The following is a 13,113-nucleotide window of genomic DNA, read 5'->3' on the forward strand; positions in this document are numbered from 1 at the left end:
GCTTAATTCCTCAACTGTAATATGAGGGAAGTAGTGCATGCTTAGTCGCTAAGTCATGTCCAACTCTTTGTGACCCCCCATAGACTGTAGCCCACCAGGCTCCTCTGTCCCTGGGATTCCCCAGGCAAGAATACTAGAGTGGGTAGCCATGCCCTTCTCCAGGGGATCTTCCTGAGCAAGGGACTGAACCTGCATTGCAGGTGGATTCTTTACTGTCTGAGTCACCAGGCAAGCCCATGCAAATGTAGGGTCCTCTTCAGTTCCAAGAACTTACAACCAGGCACTGTTTTTCAGATGCAGGAAACTAGGCTGTTATTTGAGAAAGAAGAAGAGGAAAAGAGGAAGAAGCAGAGTCCCTTCCAGACTCTCACCTCCTTGCCTCTAGAGACACCCAGCAGAAAGGGAGCCATCCTGCCCCACAGGAGGGACTGCGCTGGAAAGAGATGGAGGCATGTTTCGTTCCTGATCACAGTGCCACACAGCAGTGCCAAGTCATTTGGAAAATGAATGGGATCTGAAATTCCAGTCATCATGAGAGCATCCAGGGAGAAATGAAGGAAACAGGGAAAGAGCCAACCAGGAGAAGCAGACACGCTCACGGAGGACTGCCTTGGAACTCTGTGTCCTTGAGGGCTTGGCATACTTTTACCCAACGATGAAAAAGTGGAGAGAAGCAAACATAAAGCTGGGCAAAGCCCCTGAGAGTGAGACCGAAGCTGCAGGCAAGGCTCAGCCAGTGGGCGCAGCAAAGAGACACGGCTGTTGGCAAAGCCTCCTGACGGTGGGGCAGTTCTGGGTCTGAGTCCTCTTCCCTCTCTTCTCATGAGACTGAAAGTCCGTTTTTCTGCTCGTGAAGGGAGGCACAGAAACGTTCCACTGCGGGTTACAGTGCAGGCAAGAGTCATTCTTTGGAGTCAAAACCACTTGAGTTAGAATCCTAGCTCATCTAGATGTATGACCTTGGACAAGTGACTTAAGCCTTCTATTAAAAAAAAAAAAAGGTGGGTAGGGATGGGGTATGTGCAGGGGTTGTGTTAACGTTGAATGGGGACTCTCCACCTGAGTCTGAACCAACTCCTCAGTAAAACAAGAGTCCTCATAGGGAGACCCCAGATCACCTTTATTGCTGATAAAGGCCAGGTAACATGCAGCTTGTATCTGCAAGGCCAGAGGATTTCCTGACACTGAGTCCCAGAACGGACAGATTTATCTGGCCACCGGCATCCCTGGATCCATTAGCCCCAGTTAAACTCAAAGGATGAGAGAGCCAATGGGTGGGCCCCCCAGAAAGGGCAGAGAGGCTGGCAGGAGGGTGCTCTTTAGCACATACCCAGTTTCTCCTTCTGTGAAACTTCTATCTTCTGTGAAGATGAGCGGCTCCCTAAAGGAGTGAGGGGTTGGAGAAAGCCTGAGTGTTTGAGTGGGTGGCATTGGCTCCATGGGGAAGGAAACTCAGAAGCAGGAATAATCTCAACAGGTAAAATTAGAAAATCTGTATGATGCGCTTAGCACAGGGACTGGTATCTGGTAAGTGCGCAGTAAATAGCAGCTTTCAACAATATCTTCAGCCTGACTTGGTTCACTGGTTATTTCATGCAAATATTTATTGAGCATATGTTATGTGAAAAGCTTTGTGCAGCCACTTGGGAAGATGTAAGACAGCGTTGAGCCCCAACTCTTCACCACTCCCACTGTTCTCCTGCTATAACCACTGTTTCCAACTCTTTTGTTGTTGTTTTACAGTCGCTAAGTCAAGTCTGACTCTTTGCGATCCCATGGATTGCAGCACGCCAGGCTTCCCTGTCCTCCACTATCTCCTGGAGTTTGCTCAAATTCATGTCCATTGAGTCGGTGATGCCATCCAACCATTTCATCCTCTGGCCCCTCCTTCTCTTTTGCCTTCTATCTTTCCCAGCATCAGGGTCTTTTCCAATGAGGCAACTCTTCACATCAGACTCCTACCTGATAGTTATTAATTGGATACCAGGAGCTCACGTCAGTTCTTTATATGCACGCTCTCATTTAATCCTCAAATCTCGGCTCTGAAGTGGTTATTGTTATAGCTACTTGGCAGTTATGTGAGACAAACAGTAACAAGTGCTATACTCTCGGACACACAGAGGGAAAGCTCAGGGCAAGACTAAAGCCCATGATGGTTAAATAGCAACATACGTCAATGCAGGATGCCAGCTGTGTCCCTCGGCAACCACCTTCCATGGCCCGTCACACAGGCAACGAGGACCAAGAGGTCCCCAGGGGTGGCGTTGGAGTGGTGTGGCCTTGCCATCAGCAGGAGGGAAATGCTGGTGAGGTGGCAGATATGTACTTCTTTACGACACTTTCCAAGCCATTTGGATGTGACTTTGGATGTGGCTTCCCCTTAAGCGGCATCAACTCGGGAGAAATAGAATTGCCCCAGGGAGGGAATGAAAGCAAAGTAGGCATAAATTCAGGGGGCAAAGGACCAGCTTCACAGCCAGCCATTCCTTAGTGCAGTTTGTGCTGGCCTTTTGGAACTCACATGAACTGGTGGGTTTGGGATCGCATCGTTGCTTGGGGTCCCTTTGGCCAGAGCTTTGTCTCCTTTTTTGACGGCAGGGTCACTCACCCTCCTTGTGGGGTTCCCTCTGCCAGTCTCGAGCACTGCCACCTTCAGGAGGGACTGTTGGGCCAACACAGTCAGTCTTGAATGTGGGGGGCACGGGACATCTCCCCAGGAACAGCCCTCGCAGCTGCCCGGGGCCTCGTTTTGTCCCACAAGGGCCTGCTCTTCTCACTGGTTGCGGGGCGGATGGGGGGGTGGGGGAGTGCTCAGTCCTCAAGCAGAAATTAGTCCCAAAGCAGTGCTCATCCTGTCTGGGAAAGAGTTATTTTCAGCATGTGGGGTTTAATGGGCCACCCTCCCCACCCGATTTTTCATAATGTTGCTAACGAGCCAGAGCGAAAAACTAACATAATTCACAGGACAGAATTATTAGAGTGAGCGGGACCCACGCAGGAAGACAGGCACCTGCTCACGGAGGGAGCTTTCGGCGGAAAAAAACAGGCAAACCAACAAGGGCACAGAGGAATGGAACTCACATGTAATCATTTGGTGTGTGTCCTAGACTGGGTTTCCCGAGGAGCAAGGAGAGACAAGGATTTAGCTGGGAGGTGATTTCGGGAAGCCCGAGGGTGGAGCGGCGGGTGGAGGGGGACAGAGAGGAAGGGAAGGCTTCACTGCTGCAGGGAACTGGAGGTTTGTCCTGGAGAATCTGGAACCAGGGTAGAGCTGGAGCCTCAGTGCTCCCTCTGAGGAGCGAGGTACCTGGGGTATTTAAACAACAGCTCCCGCCAGTCCTTGGGCTGAAGATGTGCTATGGCTCAAGTTTGCCTTGTCATGGAATGGTAGAGTGTGCTTTCACTGCCAGAGATGTTCTCCTACATAGAGATGCAGATGCTGGCTGATTCATTGGAAAAGACCCTGATGCTGGGAAGGATTGAAGGTGGGAGGAGAAGGGGATGACAGGGGATGAGATGGTTGGATGGTATATCCAACTCGATGGACATAAGTTTGAGCAAGCTCTGGGAGTTGGTGATGGACAGGGAGGCCTGGCATGCTGCAGTCTATGGGGTCGCAAAGATCAGACATGACTGAGCGACTGAGCTGAACTGAACTGGTGCTGGCAGGTGGAGGTGAGGCCAGCCAGCTCAGAAATGGTACAGAGCCCCAGCGTGTGGTTGGGGCTCTGATGGTGTCTGCTGCAAGGCAGGAGCTGGTGCCTTCTGGATGTCACGGTCCCCAAATCCTCCCGGTAACATGATAATGCAGGTGATATTGTCTACACAGGTAGGGAGCCCAGGGTCAGAAAGCTCCAGAGTTTCTCAGTCAGAAGGTTGTCTTTCCAATGTAGTGTGTTTAGCATTTTTGACTTGCCCATTAAATGCCAGAGGCATTCCCCATCCCGGGTCATCCAAGTGGAAGAAAATATATTGCCCCCCCCCACACCATATGCACACAAGTGCCTGGAGGGGAGGATTTCCTATAAGGCAGGTCTTCCTTTGAAACCACTTCACATTCTACCCCAAGGGCATATTTATTGATGAGACTGAGATTGAGTTGATCTTGGGCACTGTAATTCTTGGAGCACACTTTACTGGACTTCTGTAAAATGGGTATCCTTAAACTGAGCTCACAGGAGCATTGGAGGATTGAATAGTGAACATGAACACAGAGGCTGGTATAAAGTAAGTGCTCAGGCAATGGTGATTGTTGCTTAGTCGCTAAGTCATGTCCACCTCTTTTGTGACCCCCCACGGACTGTAGCCCACCAGGCTCCTCTGTCCATGGGATTTCCCAGGCAAGAATACTGGAGTGGGTTGCCATTTTCTCCTCCAGGGGATCTTCCCAACCCAGGGATGGAACCTGCATCTCCTGCATTGGCAGGTGGGTTCTTTAACACTGAGCCACCAAGGCAGTGGTAGCTATTGTCATCCATTGAGGAACTCTATTTTTTCTTGGCAGTCCTATTAATAGCAGTGTAGAATCCGACACTCAGTCGTGTCAAACTCTTTGCGACCCCATGGACCGTAGCCCGCCAGGCTCCTCTGTCCATGGGATTCTCCAGGCAAGAATACTGGAGTGGATTGCCATTCCCTTCTCCAGGGGATCTTCCTGACCTAGGGATTGAAACTGGACCTCCTGCATTGCAGACGGATTCTTTACTGACTGAGCTACAGGCAATCCTATTACCTAATTCATATTTTCTTTTTCTCTCATTTTCTTCTTACCTACTCCTAATTTCTTCCCCATTCTTTCTCTTTCAATATTCCCTGTCCAAACTGCTATCCCCTCTCCTACCCACTTCCATCCTTCATGAGATCTTTAGGGCAGAGGAAAGAATGGATGCTTCAGTCTCTGTCCTAAGGTGAGGTTGGTCTGGCCAGAGTCACCTGTAAACTTGGAGGAGCAGGCAGAGAAAGGGCGGCCAGGCCCTGGACCCCAAGCGTTAGGAAGATTATGTGGGTGTGTTTAGAGAAGCGGGAAGGTCTGTGTATGTTGAGTACATAATGCGCACATCAGACCAGCCACTCACACACTCACTAGAAGCGAGGAAGTGCAGCCTTCCCAAGAATTTACACAGATTTCTTTTTTTTTTTCCTTTTTTACTGTGCAGACAGGTCTTTCACGTTTTCAGTCAAGTTTGGCAACTTCTATGGTATTCAAGTTATGCCCCTTCCAGAAGCTACTCCATGGGGAACTCAGTCTGGCTAACTTTTGTCTGGATCAGGCCTGGGTCAAGGTTACCAGCTGGTTGTGAGCTGACTGTACAGAGAGGAGCCCCCGCTTGTTTCCAGGCTGGCGGCAGGTCCGGGCTCACTCAGGCTCCATGCTTCCTTGCCCTCTGCAGATGGAGGGAGGAGTCAGATCCATGTGAGCACCACTGCTCCATGTGTAGGATGGTGGGGGCTCCGGGTGGGTGAACTTGACCCCTTCAAAGTGACCCGGATCAAGCTCTTGTAGGCAGGATTCAGCTGCAGTTGTTCACCCCAGAGAGGAGCCTTTATCTGCGTTAAGCACCCCTTTGTATGAGAGTCATTACTAATCACACGGTTAGGGTTAGATCCAACACAACCCTGCCCTGTGCCAGGGGCGTCGAACACACGGTTCCGTTCCTCACCACTACTCTCAGTTGGTAATAAGATTCCCATTTTACAGATAAGGAAGTGAATTCAGAGAAGTCAAGGATTCGATTGGTAAGGCCACAGGGAAACTAGTGAGAAGCACAGCTGGGGTCAGAATCTTTTGGACTCTTACATCTAGCCGAGGGTTTCTCAGCCTCCGCATTTGCTGACCTTTGGGGACAGGTCACTCTTCCTTGTGGGGCTGGCCCCTACGTTGCAGAATGTTTAGCAGCATCCTGAACCTGTACCCACTGGATGCCAGTCACACTTTCCCCCCTCCCACCAGTTTCAAAAACAACAACAACAAAAAAAGTCTCCTTCCAGACATTATCCCTTTTGAGAACCACTAACCTAGCCCTTTCCAGGGGAAAACCTCCATGGTATATTTCTACAAAGAACTTGGTCAGAGGGTGGCCTTCAGCCCTGACTCTGGACAACACCTGCGCCCTGGTTTCCCTTTCAACCTCTCCCTCAAACAGCTCCTCTGTTTGTCAGGCCTGTGGCAATTATTTTTTTAATTAAAAAACACTTTTATCTATTTATTTTGGCTGTGCTGGGTCTTTGTTGCTACATTGGCTTTTCCCTACCTGCCGTGAGCGGGCTCCTCAAGGCAGCGGCTTCTTTTTTTATGGAGTACGGGCTCTGGGATGCACAACCTTCAGCGGTTGCAGCACATGGGCTCAGGAGTTGTGGCTCCCAGGCTCTAGAGCACAGGCTTAGTAACTGTGGCACCTGGGCTTCATTGCTCTGCGGCATATGGGATCTTCCAGGACCAGGGATCGAACCCGTTGTCTCCTGCATTGGCAGGCGGATTCTTTACCGTTGAGCCACCAGGGCCCTGTGGCAATTATTTTATCCATCCATTCACTCACTCATCTATTCAGTGACTACTGAATGCCTGATCCACAGCAGGAGGCAGAAATAAATGAAAACTCTTGCCCTCATGGAGGTAATAGTCCAGGGAACAGAAAGCACTGAATAAATGGCATAGCCTAGGTACCTGCATGAACCCTTTGCATTCTCACAGCAGCCACTGTTATTTTCATTCAGAGGTGCCCAGTCTGAGACACCGAGGGGTTAGAGAGCCCGCTGGGATGGCAGCTTGGAAGCGGAACAGTTGAAAGTTAAACCTGCGACGTTGGCCCCGACCTGTGTGCCTGACCCCTCCCTTCTCCGGCCTTTCCCAGTCTGCCTCTCCTTCCAACTGCATTGGCTGTTGCCCATAGTGGCCTAGTGGTTTTTCAGGCTCCGGGGATTCTAAAGCTGTCATCCGCTCCCCACACTCAGCTGTCCGCTTCTCTCTCTCTTCCGTTGCTGTCCCCGCTGGGAACCAGGCTCAGATCCTGGCTCCATCATGAAACCATGAGCTCCTCTGTTCCTGTAAGATTTCCATTCTCAAGTCCTTTTGGCTTTTCAGACAAATCTCTCATCTTCATCTGAGTGATCCAGAAAGGCAACCATTTTTATCCTCTTTTTATAGATGAGAACACTAAGGACTCAAGAGGTCAAATGCCTTGCTCAAGGACACTCTACTAATAGAGATTAAAATTTAGCCTTATCTTCCGATCACAGACTTTATATGATGAACAAATTGTTTCAGATAGAAAGTTAATCTCTGCCTCAAGAGGTCCTAGAAGGTAAGGACCACAGCTTGAGGCATGTCTGGATCTCCTACACAGAGTCTAGCACTTGTATTGACTCAAAGAACTGGAGCTATGAAGTGCAAATTGCAAGGATGTAACCCAAACTTGTGTGCGTGCGTGCTCAGTCACTCAGTCATGTCTGACTCTGTGACTCCATGGACTGTGGTCCTCCAGGCTCCTCTGTCCATGGAATTTTCCAAGCAAGAGTACTGAAGTGAGTTGCCATTTCCTTCTCCAGGGAACCTTCCTGTTCCAGGGATTGAACCTGTGTCTCTTGCGTCTCCTGCATTGGCAGGTGGATTCTGTACCATGGCACCATCTGGGAAGCCCCCACTTAGGTGTCCTAAAAATTAATGCTCTGAAAGTCCACCAGATGGCAGTGTTTTCTCCGTGAAAGAGAACGTTTCTAAGCCAAAGTGGTGCATGACTCAGAGGCTAGGTTGAAATGATCAAAGAATTTGAATTTGAAGTGGTTTGCGCACACACACACACACATACAATGTTTAGAATCTTGCTGCGCTTTCAAATGTTGATGAAATCTTAAGGAATATTACTAGGCCGTAAGTAAGTGTTTGTCGCTCAGTCGCGCCCGACTCTTTGCTGCCCCATGATCTACTAGGCAGTGGTACAGCATAGACATGATTTGTGCTCTCATCTGACCTTTGCCGTTTTCTAGCTATATGACCCTGAGGAAGTCACTTCATGTCTCTCAGCTTTTATTTTTCTCATCTGCAAAATGGGTATAAGAATATCTGCTTGGTCTCTGTCACAGACAGGGTTATCATGAGGCTGAATTTCGACACGTGAAGCTATAGATGACTTTATGGATATATGCTATTCTATTTATGGATGTCACGGAATTAATTTAACTGTTAGTTCAGTAGTTCAATTTGTAGAAATGCTTTTCCTGAAATCTTGCTACTCAAAGTGTGGTACACGGACCAGGAGAACTGGCATCATCTGAGAGTTGATTAGAACTGTGTAACTCGCCCTAGGGGATTCCCTTGTGGCTCAGTGGTAAAGAATCTGTCTGCCAATGCAGGAGACGCGGGTTTGATCCCTGGGTCGGGAAGGTCTCTTGGAGAAGGAAATGGCAACCCACTCCAGTATTCTTGCCTGGAGAATCCCATGGACAGAGAAGCCTGGTGGGCTATAGTCCATGGGGTAGCAAAAGAGTCAGACACGACTTAGCTACTAAAACAACAATAAGAACTCATCCCAGACAACTGAATTTTAATAGTGTAAAATTTTAACAAGATCCTGAGGTGACTCAAATGCATAGTTTGATAGGGAATAGAAAATTCCTCATTTTTGTGAGTTAAGAAAATAGCTAGAAAAACAAGTTCTGGAGTTTGTTTGGGAGTTAATACTGAATTAGTTCAGTTCAGCATCCCCTGTAATATGAGAAATATTCCCTAAGATGAGCCTGAGGCATGTTAAGCAAATTGTTTGCAAAGCTCAAAGACGTATCTGTACCCAAATTATGCATTAGGGAGAGTGACTTGAAGTTGAGATGAAATATTCCCATGTTAAAATCAGTCAGGACAGGCTAGGCTATGTTGCAATGACAAACAGCCTGCCATTTCAGTGGCTTGTTTCCGGAGAACAGCAGCAAGAATAACCCCAAGAGGTACGATGCCATTGCACGTAGGCAGGGGGCTCTGCTCAGACACTCAGGGACCTGCCAATGGAGCTGTGACCATCCCACATTCTTTGGGAAAAGAGTCCAGAGGGTCTTGGGCTGCCAGTGCAATAAAATGTTCAGCCTCAAAGTGACCCCTGGGGGCGGGGTGGTGGGGGAGGCATGTGCAGTCCTATCCGGTGTTTGGAAGGTACAGAGCTAGAACTACCGAGCGAACAGTGCCGATAACAACCGCAAAGGTTAGCCCGGATTTGTTCGGAGCAGTGGCTCCCAGAACAGTTTGTGCAGGAGAATTGGCTAGGGACCACTTGTTAAATGTACAGATCCCAGAGGCTCCATCTCAAGGATCTAACTGGCACCAGGAATCTGCTTTAACAAGAGCCCTGGGGGATTCTGATGTCCTCCCTCCAAAGACCAGCATCTGGAAACCTCTGACTTTGAGCACTCAACCCCATCTTGAACATAAAAGATGCTGTGTTCATGTTCTAGGGGTGCGGTAACACGTGACTCCAAAGTGGTGGTTTCAGACAGAAAACATTTATTCTCACAGTTCTGGAAGAGAAAGGCTCAAGCGAAGGTCGGCTCTTTCTAGAAACTCTGAGGGAGGCTCCGTTCCCCTCTTTCTCCTGGCTTCTGGTGGCCGCTGGCAATCCTTGGTGCTCCTTGGCTCATAGCTGCAGAGTCCAGTTCCCAACTTCTGCCTCCGTCTTCACAGGGCCATCTCCTCTGTGTGTCTGGGTCTTCTGTCTGTTATAAGGACACTTGTCATTGGATTTAGGGTGCAATCCAGGCGGCTCAGACAGTGAAGGGTCTGACTGCAATGCAGGAGACCCAGGTTCAATCCCTGGGTCAGGAAGATCCCCTGGGGAGGGCATGGCAACCCACTCCAGTACTCTGGCCTGGAGAATTCCATGGACAGAGGAGCATGGTGGGCTACAGTACATGGGGTTGCAAAGAGTCAGACATGACTGAGCAACTAACACTTGCCAGGTAATCCAAGATAATCCCATCTTAAAATCTCTCATCCATCTGAAAAGACCCTTTTTCCAAATACGGTCACCCTGGGGGAACATACTGAAGATGTGTGTGGGGGTGTCCACTCTTCAATCCACTACAGACTGGCATCGGCATAGAATCTAGTCTCCCGTCCTCTCTGGACAGCTAAGATAGGGCTCTGAGAGCGACACACCACAAGGGGTCAGGCAAACCTTATTTTTCTGCTGCTGTTTCCTGAGGCACCCTTGGTTTCCTTTAAATTTGGGGAAACGGTCCACACATCGCTGAGAGGGTCAGCCAGGACAAGTTGCCGGCTGGGATCCTGGACCCAGCAGTCAATTTTCTCCTCATCGTCCCATGCAGAATAGAGGGATTGCATGCCATGAGTGCAATCGTGAGTGCAAGCTTGCTGTGCCAGCCCCCTGGAGAAGGTTACCTGATGTTTCAGTAGCCTCAGACCATCCCAGGACCCGGATGTTGACTCCTCAGCCTGAGGGCTATGTTCTTGAAAACTCCAAAGGTTGGAGAATTCCAGGAGGGTGGTTGTGAGAGATTACCAGGGAAATAGGTGCAGGCCTCCAGGTCATCAGATGAACTCTTATTTTTATACTCTCTAAGAGATGAGAGTAATGACAGAACATTAAACAGAACACCTCAATGTCATTTGACACATCTTGAATTAGTAATAATGGTCTTGCAACAATTATTTTCTATTTAAGTAATTCCTTTGCTCTCCAGAAGCGTTTAAGTGCATTCAAGGAGGGAATAGATATTCATCTTGGCTGGGTTTTGGAGATCATGCCTGGGAGGGGGCACATTCCTTTCTGTGTGTGGTTTTCCATAGAGGACCAAAGGTTTTGGAATGTGGCCACACTGATCCCTCAACTCACTCTCCTTAAGTCACAGTCTGGAGAGAGACTCCTGTGGTTCCTCACTTGGGGGATTGCTGAAGGGGCACTTGGAAATATGTCAGGTGGTGATTTAGTTGCTAAATCGTGTCTGACTCTTATGACCCCATGGACTGTTGCCCGCCAGGCTCCTCTGTCCATGGGGATTCTCCAGGCCAGAATACTAGAGTGGGTTGCCATTTCCTTTTCCAGGGGATCTTCCTGACTCAGGAATCGAACCCGGGTCTCCTGCATTGCAGGCAGATTCTTTACCGCCTGAACTACCAGAGAAGCCTTGAAAAAAAAAATACATCAGGGGCGCTAGACTTGGCCTCAGGTGGGTTCATAGCAAAAGGACAGGGTCACTAGGAGTTTGGGAGCGTAGACCCTGGCCTTCCTGTCAAACTGGCCCCAGTGCCTCAAGCTGTCAGCTCTGTGCTCACTTCTTCAGAGATCCCTACGGCAGTCAACCAATACTGCTCTTCACTGCACTTACTGAGATTTTGGTCTGTGGTCAGGGATGGTTTTATTCTTTAATTGGTTTTGTGCTTGGCATCTCCCCTCCTAGAAGGGAAGCTCCCTGAAGGCAGGGGCCTTGCTTGTCTCTCCCCCTCCATAGTTGCCCTGGAGCCAGGGAGAAGGAGGAGGGAGAGGAGAGGAGCACAGAGGAGGAGCAGGCCGCACAGGGGACTGGACTTCATCCTGAGGGCGGTGGGAAGCCGTTGATGTGTCTGCAGCCTGTGCATGCGTGTGTGAACAGCACAGACGACAGACGATCAAGCTCTGCATTTTGAGAGGACTCTACACTGGGGGACACACTGAAGATGGACCAGGAGTGGTCAGTGGTGGGCCTGCCGGGAGGCTCGTGTGGTCATTCAGAAGGGAGATGGTGGTCAGGGAGCTCCAGTCCATGAATGGCTTCTCAGCACCTACTATGTGCCAGGTACTTTTCAGTAAACAAACAGGCAAAGGTCCCTATCCTCAAGAGTTGACCTTTCAGTGAGGGAGAGACAGAGGGTAAACATAATATACATAGACGAGTATGTTGGGAAATATTTATCATGTGCAATGGGAAAAGAAAAGCAAATCGAACAAAGTTGGTGAGATTGAGGCTGAGGGTATTTGATGGAAGAGATTTTGGGGAGATAAAATTGGTAGTGTTCTGGGACCTCCCTGGTGTTCCAGTGGTTAAGACTGTGTAGATAACTCAGGCAGCTGGGGTTCGATCCCTGGTCAGGGGACTAGATCCCACATGCCACAACTTAAAGCCCAAATGTTGCAACTAAAAAAAGAAAAAGAAAGAAAGATCTTGCATGCTGCAAGTAAGACCTGGTGCAGCAAAAAAAAAAAAAAAGGTGATGTTCTATGATGGAGGATCAAGTTGCAGATTAAGGAAGAGAGGAGAGATGTCAACTCCTAAATTTCTGGTTCGTGCAACTGAAGAATGGCTTAAAAAGAGTGTTTAGCCAAATGCTACTCAAGTCTTTCTGATTCTGTAGCCCTGTGGGCTCTAAGACAGGGTCTGGTCACCTGTAATCCGGTCTCTGCACGCCCAGAGGTCACCCTGCTGTGAGAAGCCCCTGTCCTGGATCTGCCACATAAGGACATGCCACGTTGCTCTCTGTGCATGGCAGGTCACGCTGTGGGCACCTGGGGCTCCTGTGGCGTCTCCATCAAACCTTCTCCCTGAGGCTGGCAGCATCTGCCCTTGCTTGTGTCTGCTCATTGACGAGGCTCAGCAAACGTGCGGTGCGGCCCGCTGCTGCCATGGGCGGGCCAGCTGCCAGCATCCCCTGCATGTCCCAGCCCTTACCACTTCCTCCACCTGCTGTGTCCTCCGTCCCCTGAACAACCTTCCAGGGGAAGGGATATTTGTGGAATGGATTTCGTCTTTAAAAAAAATTTGAGATATAGTTGATTTACAATGTTGTGTTAATTTCTGCTGTACAGCAAAGTGTCCCAGTTACGAGCAAATATATGCTCTTTCCCATAGTCTTTTCCATTATGGTTTATCCTAGGATATTGAATATAGTTCCCTCTGCTATACAGTAGGATATTATTGTTTATCAATTTTGTATATAATAGTTTGCATCTGCTAACCCCAAGCACCAAGTCCTTCCTGCCCACATCCCCCAGCAACCACAGCTCTAATCTCTGTGACTGAATCTGTCTCTGTTTCAAAGATAGGTTCATTTGTGCCGTATTTTAGATACTGCATATAAGCGGTATCATATGGTATTTCTTACTTCGCTTAGTGTGATTATCTCTAGTTGCATCTATT

At 49.0% G+C, this 13,113-nt stretch overlaps 1 long non-coding RNA gene across 3 annotated transcripts in view; it reads left to right on the forward strand.

Moving 5' to 3' along the window:
* The window catches only part of LOC112587784, a 117,308-nt gene that overhangs the window by 72,660 nt on the left and 31,535 nt on the right, over window positions 1–13,113 (forward strand). The window contains exon 4 of one of the 3 annotated variants that reach the window (XR_003112222.3): window positions 295–1,815. The exons of the other annotated variants lie outside the window; for them this stretch is intronic. This is a non-coding gene — a long non-coding RNA (uncharacterized LOC112587784). Of the gene's footprint in view, window positions 1–294; window positions 1,816–13,113 lie in introns of those variants that run through there. 3 annotated transcript variants of the gene reach the window in all.

This window comes from Bubalus bubalis, chromosome 11 (assembly GCF_019923935.1).
Source record: "Bubalus bubalis isolate 160015118507 breed Murrah chromosome 11, NDDB_SH_1, whole genome shotgun sequence".
NCBI classification, from domain to species: Eukaryota; Metazoa; Chordata; class Mammalia; order Artiodactyla; family Bovidae; genus Bubalus; species Bubalus bubalis.